The sequence below is a fragment of the Nipponia nippon genome, unplaced genomic scaffold (assembly GCF_047370975.1).
Source record: "Nipponia nippon isolate SJK-2023a ecotype South Korea unplaced genomic scaffold, ASM4737097v1 scaffold_18, whole genome shotgun sequence".
NCBI lineage: Eukaryota > Metazoa > Chordata > Aves > Pelecaniformes > Threskiornithidae > Nipponia > Nipponia nippon.
Window position 1 is genome coordinate 8,420,553 of NW_028262334.1, and position 20,574 is coordinate 8,441,126.

Genomic DNA, 20,574 nt, shown 5'->3' on the forward strand with positions numbered 1-20,574 from the left:
GAACAAACACTTTCCCAGTTGTCCGTTAACATGGTGCCAAATGGCAGCCAGGGGGAAGACCAGTGTACTTGACCCTCCAGCATTTGCTCTGGGCTAAGAAGTACGCTACATGAAAAACTATTTTTTATTCTCTGTGATGCAGAGAAAGAGCTGTTTAATGCAAGCACACCTTCTGTTCTGTGAAACTAGTTCTGTATGTGTGCCAGACAACGAAAGACTGAATTGTCCAGTTATTGGAAGTGTTTTTTCACACTTTGAATATTTCAGGATTTGAAAGGATCATTAAGGTTATCTAACGTAACCCCCTGCGTAACTTCTCCACCACACACAGTCTTTTGTGATTGTGTTATAGCATATTCGTTCAGAAGGGCTCGTCACGTTTTATGTTAGAAATTGTAATGGTCTGCTCCCGGCCCCACTCTTCTGGTGGCTAATTGTTCTCACTAACAAATTAGGCGACTTCTGTTTTCTTCCTTTTCATTTAAAAAAAATAGTTGGACTAATTCAGCACAAATAACTTATGTAAAGGTGTTAGTACTTTTCTGCTTGCAAACATTTAGGTAGCAAATCATGTAACCATCCACTCCTAGTAAAACATTTGCCAGGTTTGTTTTCTTTTAACTCCTCCAAGTGATGCCAAATGTTTTGGTTTTAGACTCCTTGGTGTATATGTAGTTAAAATATATCAAGTTTCTTGTTTGTTTTTGCTAGTAGTGGAGTGGTAGGCTTTCAGTTCCCCCTCTGGTTACAGGTGCAATGAGTTTGTGCACAGATACTCACTCTGTGCAAATTAAAATGACTTTTTATTATGGGTGAATAGATGCACATTTCAGTTTCGATGAAAGTTTGAGCAACTGGGATCCTTTTCTCGGCATCCAACCCCACAAAATGCCAAGCATGTATTTCACCAGAAGTCCCTGGCCTTGCTGTAAAATGTGTAGAAGCAATAGTGCTGGATGGTATTCCTGCCTGCTGCTTGCACCAGGACTATGGCACTGTGCTTCATCAGCTCCTCTGCCTCTGCCTTTGCAAAGCTGCTGTTGTGGCAGGTTTTTCTATTTATGTGAAAAGGCCCCAACCACCACTCCAGCGACCCTTGCAAAGTACGGATAAAGCTGGCTGGCTTTCCGCTCTAGTCCCCAGAGTAACCTTACAAATGCTCATGTTGATGCAACCGAGAGTGGTGCAGTGCGAGTATGGAAACAAGGAGCACCGCAGGAGGTCATTAGGTCTCAGTTGCCACCAAAATCTCTGTAACATGAAAGCCTGGCTTCAGTAAATACTGCCTTTTTACCGGTTAGCGAGTTCCTTCGGGTCTAAAATTACGGTGCAGCGAGTTCAGTGCATTTCAGGTGTTGGCACCGTTGGGACGTGTGAGGCCGCGCTCTGCCGGGCAGCGGGGGGTCCCCTCTGCCTGGAGCGGGGGTGAGCCGGTTCCTCACCCGCTGCAGAGGAGGAAAGGGTCGTTAACAGTGACATCTTCTCCATGACATTTAAAACTTAAGTTTCAAGTAGTTGTGGCCACTAGGGATTTCATGACACTTCCTTAGAAATCTTTGGGGTAAGAGGTTTTGTTACACTGGCCGAACTCCAGGTTCTGTAATTATATGCTGCTGCCTTAGTTTACCAAACATTTAGATTATTTGTATTTCAGCTCTGAAAAATGAGAACACTGTTATCTCCTTCTTCTGGCTAGTATTTGGCTGCTATCAGTTATTAAATAGGGTATTTGCTGCCACATTCATGAAAACCTGAATTCATCTTTCATTGTTTAATCTTTTTTTACCTGTAAGTATGAGTAACAAACCCCAAAAAGAGCGAGGAGCTTGCACAAAGAGTACAAAATAAAACCTGTGATGAATGACTCATTAATACACTGTGCCTCTTTAAACAAGTCACACTTAGAATTCATCTTTTATTGAAAAGGGAGTTTTTTTAAATACCTTTTATTATCCTAGCTGCTATAGTTGTGAAAACCAGGCAAGTTTTCAAGTCTGTAAGGTTGATGAAAGTAGCAGCAAAATCTACGCTAGATAAACTAGGCTATTCTTAGTTCAAACTAATTATGCAAATGATATAGACAAGTTCAATAATTTTTCCTTTTTTTAATAACCACAAAGTTCACACCTAGAATTCTGGCATTTCCTGCCAAGCTGTCTAGACAAATTGGCTATAATATTAAGTTTCCTGGAATTTGGGGGTGATTTTTGCATCTCAGGGTTATTAAACATAGGTTTATACCTAATTTGGAAAGCTTACTGTAATTAATGCTAATTATATTGAGATGTTGCTTAGAAATTGCTGTTCAATGTGAAGCTTTCCTTACACTCTCATCCCTTCTCTTCACAATGCTACTGAACTGTCATCTTTTCTGCGCAGCCTCCTCTAATAAATCAAATTGGGCATTATAATTATGGCATTCTGCTAATCCTTGTAGAGAGGTGCAAAGTGGTAAGCTGATTTGAGTGCCAGGTTGTCTGCTTTGTTTAGAAAATTAGATTAATACTTCACTCCTTTTGACAAAGCATCCCGATTCCTATTTGCCCCTGAATATTTGGTTCTTCTGTACCTCAGGGTATGGGGAGAGGGTTGCAGGACCCAGTCTGTCCTTTCCAGCCTATTAGTCCAACTGTGTATAAAAAAAATCATTCAAACACATTTATCTCCTGCTGTAACCAAGCAGAGGCGGGAAAAAGGCATTTCAAATAGATATAGGTCCTTTGGCCAAAGATTTGTCAGGATTTGGGCCTGTTCTCAATGCATGTGTGCAGGGAAAGGTGCTGACTTGAAACTGCTGCTCTCCGATGGGAATCACCAAAACCTCTCACCATCATCAGGGGTACGTCAAGGAATGAGAAAGTGTTTAAAGCTGTGACGTATTTTAGGGTAGCCAGAGTGGCCTGCAGTAAAGCTTGCCCCTTTGGAAGTGTGTAGTTGCCTCCAACACGGGAGCATTTGTTGGAAATTGAGTCATTGCCTTTTTAAAAAGCCACGTCCAAGACTAACCCAGTGGTTTGTGGAAGGAATCCCCACCGCAGCTGCAGACGGTGCCGGTGGGGCAGAGGAGCCCATCACCTCTTGAAAGGATTCCTCTGTGGTTGGGTGTATAATTCACTTAGATGAAGTAAGAGGTAGATATAAGATGAAAGTTCCAGTTACCCTTCTTTGCGTTGTCCTAAGTGATTCTTCTAGTTTTCGGAGAGTCACCCTTTGAACTTTGAGTCTGTCTTTCATTAGCCTTAGCTGAGCTGTTCTGCTGTTTTCTGGGTTCTTTTTTGGAGTTGCTTATTCCTCTGAACGTCTCAGCAGCCTGGGGTCACCCTGGATGTAGAACAGTGGGGTTTTTTCTGAGCTTCAGGACCCATTGCCATTTCTGTACATAGACTGAAAATGGGCTGAGGTCCTTCTGAAAAGAGCTGGGGCTAATAGGAAAGAGTTGCTGGTATCTCAGGTTAGCTTAACCTCAAGCTCTGTGGTTAGTCAGCTCGGGAGCATCACAGTGTATTGAATATGTTTAGATGTTAAATACGGCTGTAATAACACTCTGTTCTGCAAATAGTCATTTGTCATGAAGATGAGTGTCTTACACCTCCTCCTTCCTTTTCTCGCCCACTGTTTAAATCACCCAAGATGAGGAAGAGTCTCAAAGAAGCTGAGAAGAACAGGGTGGTGTAGCACGTATTTAGTGCTCATAAATAGCTTGCTGGGTTTGGAGCCTGGGAGGAAAGGGCAAGAAAGCTAAGGCTGTCATGTTGCTCTGGAGGTGTGACATCTCGGTGACTTCAGCAGAGCTTCCCCGAGGGAGGGAAAGCAGCCTTAATTCCTGTGTCTCATTCACTCCCCAGCCCTCATCAAACTGCTGAGCATTATTGATGATTAATGTATATTGTTGCTGTGGCTCTTGCTGGACTGGAACTGCTAAATTACATTAACATGTTTGATTACCTATTCATGTGATTTTTTTTTTTTCTGTGATGCCCATCAGCTCTTTATCCAACATTCATTGATGAATGTAACACCCTTCCCTGCCCCCCAGGGGAACCCTGCTCTGGGTTACTGCTGATCTCAGCTAAAGGTGATACGCTAAGTCGTTTTCCCTCCAGGATGCACATTGTTCCTTCTGATGTCTAGGTGAAAATTGATAGCTTGTCTTCAAACCAGGTACATATCCTTGGCCCTGTTTTGTGTGTGGTGGTGGTACTGGGGCTATGGGGCTTTTCCTAAGGTAGAGAGAAACAGTCTAGAAACTCATCTGGCTGATGAAATACCTTGTGTGGAAAATTTCCTTTGGCATCACACTGCTTGTGCTGACAGTTGCACACAGCTGCTGGATTTTTAACTGTATCTTTCCGGATAATGATAAATGGTTATCGAAAACTTGGATGTGCTTTTGAAGCCACTGGTGGGTTGGAGGCAGAGCGTTTGCTTAGTGAGGCGGAGTTCAGAGACTGAAACATACCTTTCTGAGCTGAGGTTCAGCATCCACATAGGAGAGCGAGTCCAAAAAATAACCTCTGGAGTCTGTGTCTACAGGCCAGAGGACAGGTATGGATCTGCCTGTCCTTCTGTGTCTTAATAATGTAGCGTTTGGAAGCTGAATTGTGTCTAAGAGGGTCTAAATATAGTAGTAACTTATTCCGTTACCTTCAGTATCTCAGGCTCCTAAAAGCAAATGAATTCTAGGCAGCCAACTTACCAAAAAAAAAAAAAAAAAAAAAAAAAAGAAGAAGAAGAAAAGAAAGGTTGCCTTTAATGTGGGTTTTGGGGATTGGTTTGGTTTGGTGTGTGCTGCTTTGGTGTTTGCATTTCACTGCTTTTGAACACTGAAATTATATAAACCGGTTTCTTTTTGTTTCTAATTGATGTTACCCTTTTTGTTAGCAGATATTGTTATTTAAATGTTCTTTGAAACTAAACAACAAAGCAAAAGGAAAAAAAAGTCCATTTTCTTTTAATCAGGAAAATGTTGCTGCATGTATTGCTTAAAACCAGGATCCATTTCTACCTTTGTAAGTACAAGAATTTACAATTTGGACATGAAAGCTCTGTACCAATTAGTTTTAAGTATTCATTTATGATTGCTAGGAGAGTTGGGCTGTTAACGTAGCGCATGTTATCTGCGTGAAGTCTCCCTGCCGCTGACTCCAGGCAGGCTGCCTGGGAGCCCGGGGAGGTGGCTTCGGTTGGTGCTTTGAGCCCCTCCAGCTTGAGCCAAGGGCAGCGGCGGAGGCCTGGGCCGGCGAGGTGTGGTGCTGGGATTCAGCAAAGCCTTTCCGAGCATGTGCTCGCTTTTCAACATGTGAACAGTCTTGCTGGCTTCAAAGCGCTTAATGAGGTTGTAGTGCCGGGGGCCCGGTCCCAGGGGGATTTCGGAGGGGGTCCTTATTTCCGGCTGAGCAGGGCCGCGCGGCGCAGGCACAGATGGCCTTGCCGTGCTCTCTCACGCTAATCTGCAAGTGCAGAGACTTCACAGCTGCCTGGGAAACCACTGGGGAGTAACCGTGCAAAGTACTGAAATGGGCAATACAGTATTTAGTCATTAGGTTTGCTAATCCGAGGCCTAAAATCAGCCTCATTTCAATCAATAGCAATCTGTTTGCACTGTCAGGAACTAATTTAAAAATCTGCTTTAAGTCCTGGCTAGGCACTTGGTATTCTGTTTTCTGCATCAAAGTAGAGGGGAAGCAGTGGGCATAGCACAGCAGTGGCAGGAGGAGGAAAAAATCCTTTGTAAATAAACACTGGATGTTTATTTCCCAAATGAAACCCTGCTATTACAAAGAAGTGCTGTTTTTGCTAAATTTATCCAAGAATTTGTCGAGATTCTTGAAGTGGCTGCAGAGCCCACTCTGCAACAGAGGGCAAACTTTGCAGCATGTTTGGTTTCTTTAGTGTTTCTTTAAAGTGCTGTACAAACCTTAGACAATTAAGGTTTGCGTTATAGGTGCAGCACAGGTAACTTCAGCACAGGATTGCAGCCACCTTTTGAGAGCTACAGCACAGCTTCCGTAACAGGTGTCTGTAAGATACTGTGCTTCAGGAGGAGTAGTGCAAAGTAGTGCCATAAAACCACTGGAACTACAGCAGGAGAAGGCCTTTGCTTAAGCTGGAAAATGCAAAAGCCTCTGCAGTTCTGGTAGGGAAACATAAATTGAGGAGACAACGTTTATTAGAACTGGGGGGGAATCCAACTGTTTTTAGACTAATGCTGAAGCATGAAACAAAAGCGTATGCTTGATTTTACTGCACTGCGAATATTATTTTCTGAACGGAGTGACATAAAGTGTGTTTTGGCTGCTGAAAGTGTTATATGTAGGAGAACGTGGCTTTGTGTTTTTCAGTGACGTAGTGAAATACTTATTCGCTTGTCTGGACCAGTGGGTTCCCCTTTTGTAGCTGACCCTCGCTTGCCAGTATTGCCGCTCTACGTGCCCCACTTGTCCCTGCTCTTGTAGGACTCGCCTGATCCTCCCGGAGAGGCTCAGCTGCCTCTGAGCGCAGCTCCTTGGTGCGCCCCAGCCCCGGAGCGCGGCCGGGGGCCGCTGGCTCGGTGCCGGCTCAGGCAGGGCTTGCTCAGCTGGACCAGCACCGTGCTGCCCTGGGCTTTGCTCCTGCTTGGGTGGGGACTGGCCGCGGGTGGCAGAGCAAGCGGAGGTTGGGTGGCCGTGGGTACAGGGATGCAGCGTCTTGCCACGTGCACTCCGTGCTTTGTATTTAAGGATCATAACGTTGTTACGATGGTATCGATGCTGCTGCGTTCAGAACTGGATCCTGAGGCTTTGCCTGCAGCATCGGCTTCTACCTTCTTTGTCCCAGCTTTTCCTCTTCTCCAAAATTCCCGTCTGTCGCCATTCACCTCTCCCACTTAACAGCATTTGGGCAACAGCAATGTGTTCAGACCTCCAGATGGCTGCTGGCATTCTTAACATGTGTTAGAGCAGGTCTAGAGAGCACGGTGATTAAAGCACTGGATGCTACCAGTGCTTTCTCTGCATTGGGACTTCTTATGCTACCTCTAGTGGAGCTGAACCACAGCGTCTTTGGGGGCCTTACGTCTCCATCTCAGTTCCCCATCCGAGAAGATGCGATAGCTGCAGACCAGTGAAGTGTGGCCGAACAGACGTCGGTCTGGAGAGGCGCAGACATTTCGTAAAACGGAGCAATCTGGAGGAAGCCGCTCAGAGCAGCTCTCATCTCACAAGGCTCATCCCTAGCAAACAGGGAAGACTTGACCTGACATTCCTGGTGTTTTCAAAGTTAAAACAGGTCAGAAAATTGAAGTGATAGGAAGATAGTGAAGTCACACCGCTACAGTGTAAGAAAGTTATGTTGTATGTATGTGAAGAATCAAACCAGTTATAAGCTCCATGTTTTAAAACTCCTGCAGGTCGCCTTTAACTTCTCTGCCTGCAGTTAGATGGCTGATAAGGACCTTAGGTCACATTTGCTTAAATATAGCCTCAGACAAGAGCAGAAAAAAGAGAAACAAAGCAATCCTCTCTTCTCGCTGATGTTCTGTAAGTAGCTGTAAATGAATCTCATTACAATGGCTTCTTTTGAAAGGGAGAAATAAAAAGGAAATTTCATTGCTAACAACTTATGTGGCATCAGATGCTATAAAAAAGGTTGTTGGTGGTCATTGGTTACATTGTTATAAAAGAAGAGCTAAATGGTTTGTAATTTAGAGAAGGGGATTTAATTACATGAAGTAATTTACAGGAAGCTATAACCACTTGTATCTTTTTCTCTGTTGAATTTAATTGGTTGACACAATGCACAAAGTCTTCTTTCTTTTCCATCTTCCCTCCTCTTTTTTTTTTGTTTTTTGTTTGTTTTATTTGTATATTTGCTTTTGGAGAAGAGAAGGCACCAAGATAGAGCACTTCTGTTGTATCTCATGATTTTAGCAAATTGAAGAATGGAGAAACACAGTACTGCCTGAATGGTGCTCTGTCTCCGGCGAGTCCTGGTAGTGTGTGCTGTTTGAAGAGATTCAGAGCCTTGGCTGGAGGCTTTTCTTGTCCATCCTTTCATGACAGCGAGATAGGGCACGTTCTGGGTGTCCTCTGAGCCGTGTAGAGCCCCTTCTCCTGGGTGCAATGCAAATGCTGCAGAAGAGGCTAGGACCTAGAAGCTGCTGAAGCAGCCATGGCCTTTTTGCATGTTGTTTTTCTGGTTTGGACAAGAAGTGTCTAAAGGGTTATTCCATCTTCATTTAAGCACTACCTGCCTAATAATTTAGCTAGCTTTGCACAGGGGTTTGGGATCTGTTACCTAATTTGTAGCCCCCGTTCTTAGGCTTGCACCCAATGTCTGCAGTAAAATACAAAGCCTCTGAATGGCAGCAGGTAGAGTATGGTTCCTTATGATCATCCCTGTAATTTTTGGGATGATGACGGGTATTTTTCTTCTGCGTGTGAAACAAGCAAAGTAGCTGTAGACGGACAATATTCTTCCTCTAGCATGCTTATCACTATAATAACTAAACCATCTGCGCAGCTCCAGTCTAAATCTGAGCTGATTTAAAACAAACATAAAAATGACATCCCAATGTCACTTGTGGTTGAAGCAGAATAAATATCTTTTGCATCAAATACTGTTACTTTCAACGTGCAGAACTTGTCCTTGCTTACTGCTGGCCATGGATCTCCATTTCTGCAAGAGACTGCTGGGATCGGTGCACCAGGCGCTATAGCAGAATCGCTTTGGCAGTTTTCAGTCTTTGCCTGAAGTCATTTAATGGCACTGGTCCAGCTCACTTGGCTTTCCTCGTGGAAGCATATCAAAGATGATGCTGTTTTCCACCTCTCGGTTGCTCTCGCTTCACAAACTGCAGCCTCGGGCAGCGTTACCCACATCCTTCGACCTCTTTCCAGCGTGGATTCTTAAGGGAGCTAATTTTCATACTTCTGCCTGATGGATGGTTTACACGAGCTGTTGAGAATATACACAGCTTGAGTAAGCACGTCTTTGGTTTGAAGACATCTTTGAGATAAAATAAGCACTTATTTTTTTCCCTTCAGTCCTTCAAGCAAGGTTACTAGTAGCTCTTCAGGTGAATGCCATTGCACTATTAATTTGGCAAAGTCAGTCCATGAAACCCGTGCCGTTTTCTTTAACGTTTTGTCTAAAAGAAACAGAAGAATTAAATAAAGCCAGCAGGGTTTTGTGATAGATTTAAAGCTCTTCCATGCTTACTGGTTGAGGGAGTCCTAAGGTGTAGTGGGGTATGTATGTATATTTTAACTCAGTAGTTGAAATATGCCGTGTCTGTATGTAGGTTTTTCCAGCTGTTGGCACTGTAAATTGATTCTAAAATTTTTCTGAAGTTGAGCCTTGAAATGTTTTTTGTTTGGTTTTTTTTTTTTTTTTTTTAAATCCTAGCAAGGAGGATATTTCAAATGTTAAGTTTAGGAATTACACATATAAACTGTTATTATCATTATATCCAAAACTTTTTTTTTTTTTTCTTCCTGGTAGCTTCCTCTCAATGTTGTTTCTTTGCAAGTTGTTTGGAGTTGTTGAGATTACAAAGCAAAGTATTATTTGGCTAGCTTCTGGATTCTGAAAGTGTCTAAAGTCAATTATGTAAATATGTGCAGGTTTTTAAATTTAAAAACAAATCTTTCGCCTTCACCCTTCCTTCCACATTCCACTTTCTTCTGGTTAAAGACTTTGATTTCGGTACTAGGGAAAGGAGCACAGGCTCGATTCTTCCTTCAGCTGCAGATCCAATGCAAGTCAAAGTTGAAGACGAGTGATAGGTTTTGTTTTGCACTCTCTAATGTTTCCTCTTACAGCCCTGCTTGACTCATGGACACTGAATAGTAAAAACAAGGAAAATAACCTTTTCCAGGGGAAACCTTATCCACTGGAATAATATTGCTAAAAGAATCCAAGGACGAGGTAATGGATCAAGTAGTGGATGCTGTCCAGGGCAGCTAGAATAACAGTGCTGTGATGAATGGCCCTCTGATGCTGTAATATTGCAGCCTCCTGGAAGGTGGTGCTGGATCTCATATACTTGTCTTTCTCTTGGTTCTCCGAACTTTCGAGTGGCCATAGGGCAATATTTTGTAATTTAACATGACATTTATTGGCTGTAGTGTCAGTCATAGGTATCTTTTTGGAGTTAGTGTCTCAGTCCTTTAGGATCGAAGATGGAGATAGTTCAGCTGGTCAGATAGGTCTGCTGTGGAGTACATGTGCAGCTAGAACATGAAAAAAAATGTTATTTTTCAGTTATTTCAGTTTTATGATTATATTTTATTTTTCAGTTTATTTTGGTTCAGTTATTTTTCAGCTCGTATGGAGCAATTTCAGTGTATAAAGGTAAACAGGAACGACACGAAGGAAGAGAATCATATTACAAGTGTTGCCTGAATTGAGGTTTTTTAACTTGCTCCTCATTTGTACATGTGCTCTTTTTCTTCTAGGTGCATACTGCCAAAACCAATAATATAAAAATAAAAGTTATTCTTTGCTTACCACACAGGGAATAATCCCTACAGCAGAGATCAAAGTCTAGATCCACAAAACCTGAAGCCCATTCTGACCGGCGGAATTCAGTGTTTTCCCAGCGCGCGTCCGTGCCCTCCTGTGAGAGGGGCTGGCAGCACGGCCCTGAGCCTTACTGCGGGACGAGGTGGCGTAATGGCTGCGTGCCATTTTAGGTTGCTTCCCCATTTTCGTCTCTTGCTTTCCTTGCGACTAGCTCATTTTGTTCATAAAGCAGCTTGTAATTGAGTGTTTGACAAAGAAGTGTTTACAAGCAGTGTTTCTTGTGCATAACTGCCTAGCTGAGGGGAATAACAATTTGGGTCTGAATTTCAGCCCTCCTTTGTCACTGTCATATCCTCGTCGGTGGCGGTGGTGTCTCTGCTTCAAGCGAAAGATGGATTAAGATTGTTTCAGGCTATGGCACCGGCGTGGGGAATGCGTGCTCTTGGAAGAAGGTTGTGACTCTTCCTTGTGGCCCATGCTCCTTCTTTGTTTGTGTCTTGGTTTTGGACCACCCCAAGGTGTGTGTGCTAATTACCGCGTGTGGTGACTTCTGGGGTTTTCTGGGGTTTTAGAGGTGGAGCCTGCTAATTTAGGGGCAATTTTATTCTGGTCCTATGAAAGGTAAAGGTTGGAGTTTTGCCAGGTTTTAAGCCTTCTCTAGCCATCGCGTGGGGTGAGATGCTGTAGACTGCAGCTGTGCTCATCTGGGAACATGGCTGGAGTTCAGGCTGCATGGGTTGAAACCTCCAGTGCAGATGGGGCCTGTGTTACCAAAATAAAAGCCCCATTTAGCTATCGCTCAGAAAGAAAAGGACTCTAGGATCGAGCTTTGCAGTTCAGGCAGCATGTGGGTGTTTCAATTGTCCATGCCAAAACCCTTCTGCAAATTATGCCAACTGGGCAGGGTGTGGAGGGAACAGAAGCAATGAAGTTATGCATGAGTAAGGAACAGCTCAGGCTTTATTTAGACCCATTATAGGTCATTTGCGAAGGGTACTCTTTTGGGGGGAGGAGGAGGAGGAGTGTCTTTTAAAGGGGCTGCTCATTCCGTGTTCGCAGGAATTACCATGTTTAATCAGAAGTGATGGGAATCGGTGCACAGCGAATAAGCAGACAATCCCAAGAATCGTCTACTAATAACTGGAGGCACCCGGAGCTCCGGTCTGACTCCAGGTTGTGGGGCCGAGTAGGGCAGCTCCCATTAACGTCAGTGCCAGTCTGTGACTAAAACCCGCACGTAGAGCTGAAAATAAATCACAGTATGTGAAACAAAAGTCATGCAGTCGGGCATGAGTAAGAGTGGTACTCAGCCATTTTGGCCAGTGAGGTTAACTCCTTCCCTGCTGCTTGCGTGCAAGCAGGAAGCGATTTCTGGAGCAAGTCTGCTTTTCTGGGTATAGGCGTTACTCAGTGGTCGATACTGATCTGTTGAGCAAAAATAGATAAACAGCCACAGCTTTACAGACAAACTAGGAGTAGGTTAAAGCAATGGCTACGCTGCTCAGAACATCTCTGAATTAGTGATTGCTTGTCAGAGTGCTTTGAGCATAGCAATGTACTGAATTGTTAAATTCTTCTATAAAGAAGACCACACGACACTCACATCCAGAGTGCCTTTTATTTGTCCTCATGCAAAATAGCTTTGCAGGTGTTTTGCTAAGACATCTTCCCAATCCCCTTAGCCTTGTTCTGAATCATCCTCATGCATTGAGTAGCTTGGTAAATAAACAGTATGTTTTTATATGCCTGTAAAAATTCTGGTCTCTTACAGCCCTTTGCAGCTAGTATTCCCTCCCTGTTTACCTGACTTGTCAAGAGCAGAGGGAGAAGAAAAATGTCTTTGTGACAGCTTTTTTTTTTTTTTTCCCTTACAGTGAAGCAAAGGAATAAAGGGATTATTTTATTTTTTTTTTTTCCCCCAGACAGTCTACCCACAGCAGCAGCACCAGGGACCTCTAGTAAATTGATCACGGGACACATTTGACCTTAGGGCTGCTTGTTAGAGAACATTGTTACAGGCACGTTGTAATAGCAGATGTAATAAAGTCTACATTGTCCCAGAGAAAAAAAAAGTAGTATGTTTTTTGTGGTGGTTTGGTTTTTTGTTTGTTGGTTTTTGTTGTGTTTTTTTCGTTTGGTTGGTTGGTTTTTTTGCGTGCGTGTTATTTAGTAGGAGCTGAATTGTTGTCTGGCAACCTTGGGTCACCTCAGATAGGCATAAGCCTAAGGCAAAGCCAAAGGCAGCCGAGTTACAGAGTAAGTTGTATGGGAACTTGACAAATACCTGGTTGTTATCGTTTCTTGAAATTGAGAGCACAGGGAAGAATTGGGTTTATGAAAAATTATTTCAATTGCAAAATGAAAAAGAAGGTGTGAGTTGTGTCAAGAAATTAGGAGTGATGTAGACCCTGGAGGCTTGCAGGTGGGTGGCTCTGCCCTTAACTGGAGGAGGAGCATTCACGCACGCTGGGCTTTTGGTGCTGAAGGGGCTGGAAGAGCAGCTGTTGGATGTTCCTCAGCACCATCCTGCCGATGAGGCTGGATTAGGAGGGGCAGAAGTGGGAGCTCTCACAGACTTGTGAGGTCTTCTGGTAAGAGCCAGCTTCATTTAAAAAAGAGAGTAAGGTCTCTGCTACTCAAGTCTTGTAAACACAAATACAAGAAATTACCACCACAAGGATTCATTTAGATGAGAACCTAAATCCCAGCGATTTGTTGATACGATGTGCTCCTCACTCACCTAAGCCTTTACATAAATCCCACTTACCAGTTTACTCTTACTTCCATTTTTGTATTCTGATACTTCTTACTAGAATAAATGTGTTTTCCTCTATTTTGATAGATCCAGGCAAATAAAATGTGCAAGCTGTTGCAAGATGTATGTTGTGCTCCATTAATGGGACTCAAAATAGGATTTCTGATCATTTCAGGGGCTTCCTTCTGTGGCATCATGTGCTTATTTTCCTAACGGTTATTATTTATTTATTTCAGCAGAATGTCTTTAACTTACATTGGTAATGACTTCAGCTGTATTCATTTGCAGAACGTAGAAAACAGAGTTTTTTGCAGTATTCAGCACTGGGTGACTTACATTGATCAGGTATATCCTGCCATTCACAGAGCGGTTGAGATGTACAGTAATTGCTTAAGGTGTATCTGCTAAAACAGCTTAGTCTGAAAGGCCTTTTTAGTCATTTTATGCAACAAAGGCTGTTAATACAACTACACAAATGAGAGCCCTTAGTTAATTCCTAATTAAGTATTGATGTACTTGTTGACTCAAAGCTTATTCCGACAGAATTAGGATTTAATCAGTAAAAGTCAATCTTTTCCTTCTACCTATCTAAAAAATTAGCCGTTTCCAATGCTGAACTACGTATGTTAAAATAAAAATTAAACAAGTGATATGATCTTTTTCGCTATCACTGGCTTTCACCTGGTAGTCACTCCATAAGGAATTAACTTCTATGTGATATTTTTATTTCTGAATTTAATAGGAATCTTGATCTCTAGCACGATGGTAGTTAGTGTTTGAGTTGGTTTGGTTTTTGTTTTTTTTTTTTCCTGTTTCCAGACACTGCAGACACATAATTTTAAAACCCTTTTCCTCCTCCTCCTCAAAAAATAACTCTGTCTGGGAGAGGAGAGGAGGCTGTATTCTTGCCAATAGTGCTAATTGGTGGAGTTGTTGAGGTTAAAGGATTTATGCTACTGAGTTCTGCCACTAGATTGTTGGGCACAGGGTAAATTACTTAGCCGTCCTTTGTGTGGTTGCTTATCTGTAACATGGAGATAATAATTTTTACTTCCTTTTTAAAATGCTTGCAATATACAGAAGAAAAGTAGTAGGGGACACGGTGATTATTTTATTAACGTACAGGAAAATACAAAGCTGTTTTTTCGACGTAAAGAAGGAAGGGAGGAGGTCATTGCTGTAGGAGTCTTGGTCTTGCTAGCAAGATTTAAGGGACTGGTTGTGGAACATCATGCAGAGACTTGACTAGGTTTGGAAGCAGCGCTGTCGCATCAGCTCAGAGCTGACCCAAAGCGTGACGAAGCAGTTCAGATGGAGGACATCAGAGAAGTTACTCCATCCAAGCTAGTATTTCTGCATCATGCCATGTGAATGTGCCACATCAGGTGCCCAGGATGGATGCCAGCTTCAGTTTCCAAGAGCTTGCTTGGAGGTGCTGAGCACCATTCAATAATTCAATCCACGAAGAACCTTGCAGAAAGCTCCGGCAATTGCTGAGGATGATCTAATGCTGGTATTAATCATCATCTCATGATTGAGAACTAGGTGTGAATACTGAGGGTGTTTCCACAGTACAAACCCAGGGAAGGATCTTGATAACAAACTTGCTGGGCCAGTTTTCTAGCCTAAACATTTTCTTTTTCTTAATTATAAACCCTCCAAAGGTCTTCTAGGGTGAAGAGCTGGTTAGAAATACTGAGTGTATAATTTTGTGGTTTGCTGTCTTTAGTAACTGGCTTCTCGGGAAGCTTTAGGAAGGAATAGATCCACTTATGCATGCTTGAGAAAGGGCTCAGGTATCCATTACTCTGAAATAGCCCCACTTGATTATGCAGCTTAGAGTATGAGACGCACATAAAGCTGATTGCAGTGGGCTAAAAAGGGCTGTCAAAGCCCTGGCTTGCCAAGAAAAACAGTTTTTGCAATTTAGTATGAATTCATCCCTTTTATTCTTCCCAGCAGTGGGATTTGTTTACTTGGAGACTCGGACCTTCACCTCCAGTGTGGTCTTCTGATCCTCCCAGGGGTGCCTGCCCGGGAGACCTTTGCTTTTCCCTCCCTGCCCTCGGGTGGGCAGAGGCAAAAGGAGTTGCTAAGGTCCAGCTAGGTGTGAGGGTGGTAGATCTGTGCTTCGGGGGGTTTGGTAGCCCTGTGCTTCAGGGGGTTTGGCATCCAAAAGATTTTCCCCAACAGAAGACGGGAGGGGAATAGCAGCTGCCAGTGAGTTGTGCTGGCACCTCCAGTGCTGGTGGGTTACATTCTGTTTTCTGAAACTAAGTGGAGAATATTCCAAATTCCTAAAATTCTGCCTGCCCAGCAAAATCAGGGGGGAGCGTGGCATTACTAGCCATGTGAATGATTGCTTAATTTAGCAACAAGTTATGAATATTCAGTCGCACAGGCTTCAGCAGAGAGGAGGAACAGGAATGTAAGCCCACGGGGATCCAGGCTTGTTAACCTCTGCTGCCTCGGGCTCTGCTACCCTGGCTGTGTGCTACCTGGGAGGAAATCCTTGCAGGTGCGTTCATCCGTGCCACAACTGAGCCTTCATTTCGCGTTATAGATGTTCCCTTGGAGCTGCTCATGTGGAAGTGGGACAGTTGGGCTTTGTGTGAATGCGAATGCGTGTGCATGTCTGTCAAGTTTACTCTCGCAGCTTAACCATAATTCATTACATAAAGCCTGTTTGTCACACATGACTTTAAATATCCACAGGCCAGTCTTGTGTAATAATTCCAATGTTGATTTCAAATACGGTGAGGCAGGGGCTGCAGTTTACCCAAGATCTAAGTGCAGAGGGCGAACGTGGCTTGCGATGGGAATCTTGCTTCTAACCCAGTGCTGTAGCTGCCTTGATTGAAGCACCAGGAGGTCAAGTGACTTGTCAAAGGTTGCACAGTGAGGGAGCAACTCCGCTGACACTGGATACCGGGAGCCTTCTGTTTCCCAGTCTGCTGCTGATTTACACTTTCATCCTCCAGTACGCATAACTGCTGCTTGAATTAAGCTGTGACACATCTTCACATCAGTGTAAAATTATTTCAAGTTAGACCTTGCAAAGGGAATGTCATTCCTTCCACAAACACTGCGTAGGTTTACTCCGTTCCCACCTGGTTCGTATGCTAGTTCAGCACTACCGACTAATAAATTACAGTTATTGAGGTATCAATTCATCATGTCTCAGCAATGGTGTTGCCTGTTCCGCTGCATTGACCGAAGCCCTTTGCTAGCCAGCTAATGTACTGCGGTTTTACTCTTTCTTGTCCCGTAATGATGGGATCCCTTGTACCAATTTGAATCCTATTAGATTGCAATTAATTTCTCCCTACTCTAAACTGAGGCTGAGTCAAGTGCCGTTCGGTGTTGAGCTTACCACACAGATATATCAAAAGGGTGAGGTGCTAAGAAACAAGCCAGCCTGAGCAATTTTTTAATCTGTGCCTCGCGTTCCCCATCTCCCCTGACTGCAGTACTTAGCAAAACAAATTCATTGCTTTGGGAGCACCAATGTGAGCAAGTGAGGAGAAGAAGAATATAACTGGATGCTTTAAGAATTAATATCAGAAAGGGGAACGGTTGCAAAAAGTTGGACTTGTGAGGGAGGAGTATCTGCCTTTAGATATAAAAGGTTTTTATTTGCGCTGCAATGTGATGTTCTACTGTAAGACTCGGTAAGCTGGCTTTGTTTCACAGTGAGTCATTTAATGCATGAGAAGTCCTGCTACAGGATCCATGGAGGAGCCCGCTCAAGCTTTGCTTCGATGGTCTTGGTACGAGAGCGCCCGGGCGAGGTTAGTGCTACGTTAGGATCGTTCTTTCCCCAGCAGCGCAGGTGCAGGCGTAGCCTAATGGGCGCAGTCATCGTTAGACAGGGTGCATTGTGAACTGCTCTCCCATAGGGAAATACTCAGGGCCTTGGGAGTTAGTGGGAAATCTGTAAGCGTTCTTTCTAAGCTCTGACTCTATGACATCCTGAGAATGCCAACGCACCGTGCAGTCACCTCGAGTATAGTAAAAAGTAAAGTTGCTCCACTGAGGAAAACTGAAAAAACCAGCTTGGGGCGAGAGCCCACATCTGCCCTTCTTGCTTATCAGTGCAGTGCTTGAGCTGCGCTTTCAATGCTAGAGAAGTATTTAAATGTCAGCATGCAGCCATAAAACAATAGTTTTGTTTTATGATTTAAGCTCAGATTTCAGAGAAGGAACTCGACTGCACCATCACAATGCGGTTTCTACTGGATAAATTGATCCTTGGAGGCAAACTAGATTAATACTAGGAGGAGACAGATTTAGAATTTGCCCTTCTCTGTGGTTTCTATAAACGGAGGAATACTTCTGGGCTCTTTGTTGCTCTAGCAATTTTTGCTCTGTTGGATGATGACCCTTTCAATAAGTGGTCATCCGCATTGAATTTTTCTGACTCAGAGCTTAAAAACCAGGGGGTTTATTGACTATAGAATTCCCATACTGTAGCTTGACCTCGCTGTCGGCTTTCTTTGGAGACTATACAGAGATTTCAGCTAATGCCAAAAGAAGCCATTCACCTTTTAAGCTTGCTTTTCCCTGGCTCATAATCTACATCTGAGTGAAATATAAAGTATTGCTTATCTCTTATCTGCAAAGCTTCAGTAAGCTCCGGGCTACGTCTGCGCTACCCGACGGCTGTAACGCTGCTCTGCCAGGCGCTCGGGAGCTGCCACGCCACTTGCCGGAGCGAGGCAGGTTTTGGGGTGGGCAGTTCTTAAGACACAGTGGGCATATTGCTTTACTTTTTCTTTACTTACCTTACTTTATTTTTACTTCTAGCCTGTTATGGCCCATAGGGATCTATTTCTTGCAGTAGGTAGTACAAGAGATTTAATCAGATTTGCTTGTTGTTACACATTTGGATACACGTTCAGATGTATGATTAAAAAAATAAACAATCAGTTACAGTCTTTCTGCTCACACAGACTTCTGAAGTAGCTGAGACTATTTCAAGATGAAAGTGATAATAGCTGTCCATACATGCCAGACACATACATTTAGAAGTTGTATTTTGTACTAGCGAGAAGCTAATCAGTGTTTGTAGGGTGTTTGGGGATATGCTTTGTTTGCTTACCCTTACATATTGCTTCTTGTGAGCTATACTTGAGTTCAAGTATAAAATGGGTTCAAGCCACTAAAACGAGTACATGGTGGGTTCTTGAAAGCCAAGCTGGGGCATGCTTTCAGACCCTGTTTCGAAAGGGCACTCTCCTTGAAGAGAGAAGCCCATGTTAGTTATACTTCCAGAATATTTTGTATTTGCATGTATGCTTCGAAAAGTTACTGTCTTTCATTAACTTATGCTTGCTGTCACATATTACGTTATGAGCCTCCTCAGTGCAGTAAAACCTTCAGAAAAGAGAATGGATAGAAACTCAATGTAAATCCAAACAAGGAAAAAAAAAAGCCGGTTACAGATTATTTAGAATTTGCATTTGAAATCTCGTGTTAGATTTGTTCCAATTTTTTGTTGGGCTTTCATTGAGAATTTACAGCTCTCTGGGGATATTAGCACAGTAAAGTTACTTGAGGTTGTGTGTAAAGGAGGAGGAATGAAGGAAGGGGGGAGAAGAGTTTGGCTGATGCAAAGAAATTAAGAAAGCTTCTACTAAACTATAATTCTAGCATTTAGTTTGCCAAGTTGAAATGGTTTCATCTCTAATTTTGAGGCAGGCACTCTGAACGCCATGTGCTGATTTTCCCCTTAATCAATTAAAGTAATTTCATTCTACTGCATAGACTTACTGTGTCTTACTACTCTAAGTAAGTGGCTAAAATAATACCTCTAAACAAGGCTTCTTGAAATGACTAAAAGTTGATGTTTGTGCGTAGTTGTGGTTTTGGGGTCTTTCCACTGGAAAGAAATGTTTCATCCCTAATTTATACTACATAAAAATCCCCTTTAGGTATTAACACAATCATAAAAGAAAGAAGGACAGTTTCCTGATTACACTGCCCGAGTGGGGTACAAAAGGCATGGGTCATCTATAGATCCACATATGACCTTCGGCAGGTTATTTAAGGTACTTTGCTCCTTACTATTTCACGTCTAAAACCAGGCATAATATCTTCCTATTACACACAGAAGTTGCAAGACTGACATTTTGTGACCCTTAGGAACTCTAGTATTGATGAGAGGCTTGTATAGCGTATAATGGAAACCATTCTAACCTGTCATGTGCTAGTAGCAGTAATTTGACTTTCAAAGGCGCCATCAGAACAGACCTAATATAAAGCTATTAAATCTACATTTCAGATTAAAAAGATGTAAGTGCTCTTGATTTTGGGTCAAGGGTACAAATGGCAGTCTCTGGACCCCGTCAAAATGTTATAAAATCAAGCTTGAAAAAACGAAGGTATTGAGAGCATCTTGCTCGATATGTTTGTGTGGGGATTTCACGCTGGGCTTCTGCTTTGAATTGCTCAGAGCTGGAACACTGCTGGTTAGCAAAGGAGAGGTTGTAACTTTACAACTGTGTACACGGGCTGAATGCAGCCTGCAAGAATTTTTGCCTGTATTTGAAAGATACCTCTAGATGATGGATCCCTTGATTTACTCTTTAAAAAAATAATAAAAAAATAAAAATGCAGGGGGATTAGGTCTGTCAGCCTAATGCACACTGAACTGTGCCCTGTTCGGCGAGTGGTGCTTCTTGGGAAGGGAGGTGCAGCGTGGCATGGATAAGCACATTGAGACGAAGCTCCGGGGGAGCAGTGCACGGCTAGGTCTCCGTTCCAGTTCTGGGCTTTGAATTTCCCCACCTTGGCTCCATATCTGCTACCTTCTCCTCCTCCTGAGAATTGCTTTGCCTTACGAGCTGCCCCAGTGGCTTCAGTGAATATGTGAGTCCGACTCTGTGAGCCAGCTTGCAGTCAGAGGAGTGATGTTTACAGTTTACGTTTCTGGAGGATCTGGCCTGCGTTCCCCTCCTTGCAGCTACGCCTTCCCATGCTTTGCCAAGGATGTGAAACGCAGAACGTTTCCTGACGTGTACGTGACAGTTTCTGCCTGTATCTCTCTGGTTGGACAGGGTGCGAGGGTTGTGTGTGGTGATTGCTGACCCTTTGAAATGTTTGGCTCTTCCAAGTATTAAATCTCTACATAAATGATCTCATACAACTTCTACAAAGCGTAAAAGAGGAGAGGTTAAATTGAAAATGAGGTATATTGGACTTCAGAGCACAAAGATAAATACGTATTTAAGTTGAAGTTTAAATGAGTAGTTCCTGTGGATATGTACTAGTGGGTTCAGAGGGTAATTTTTTTTTAACCTTAATGTATTCCACTC

The 20,574-nt window shown here is 43.1% G+C and overlaps 1 protein-coding gene across 17 annotated transcripts in view; it reads left to right on the top strand.

Moving 5' to 3' along the window:
* Positions 1-20,574, top strand: part of FBRSL1 (fibrosin like 1) — a 551,682-nt gene that overhangs the window by 149,876 nt on the left and 381,232 nt on the right. The window lies entirely within an intron of this gene.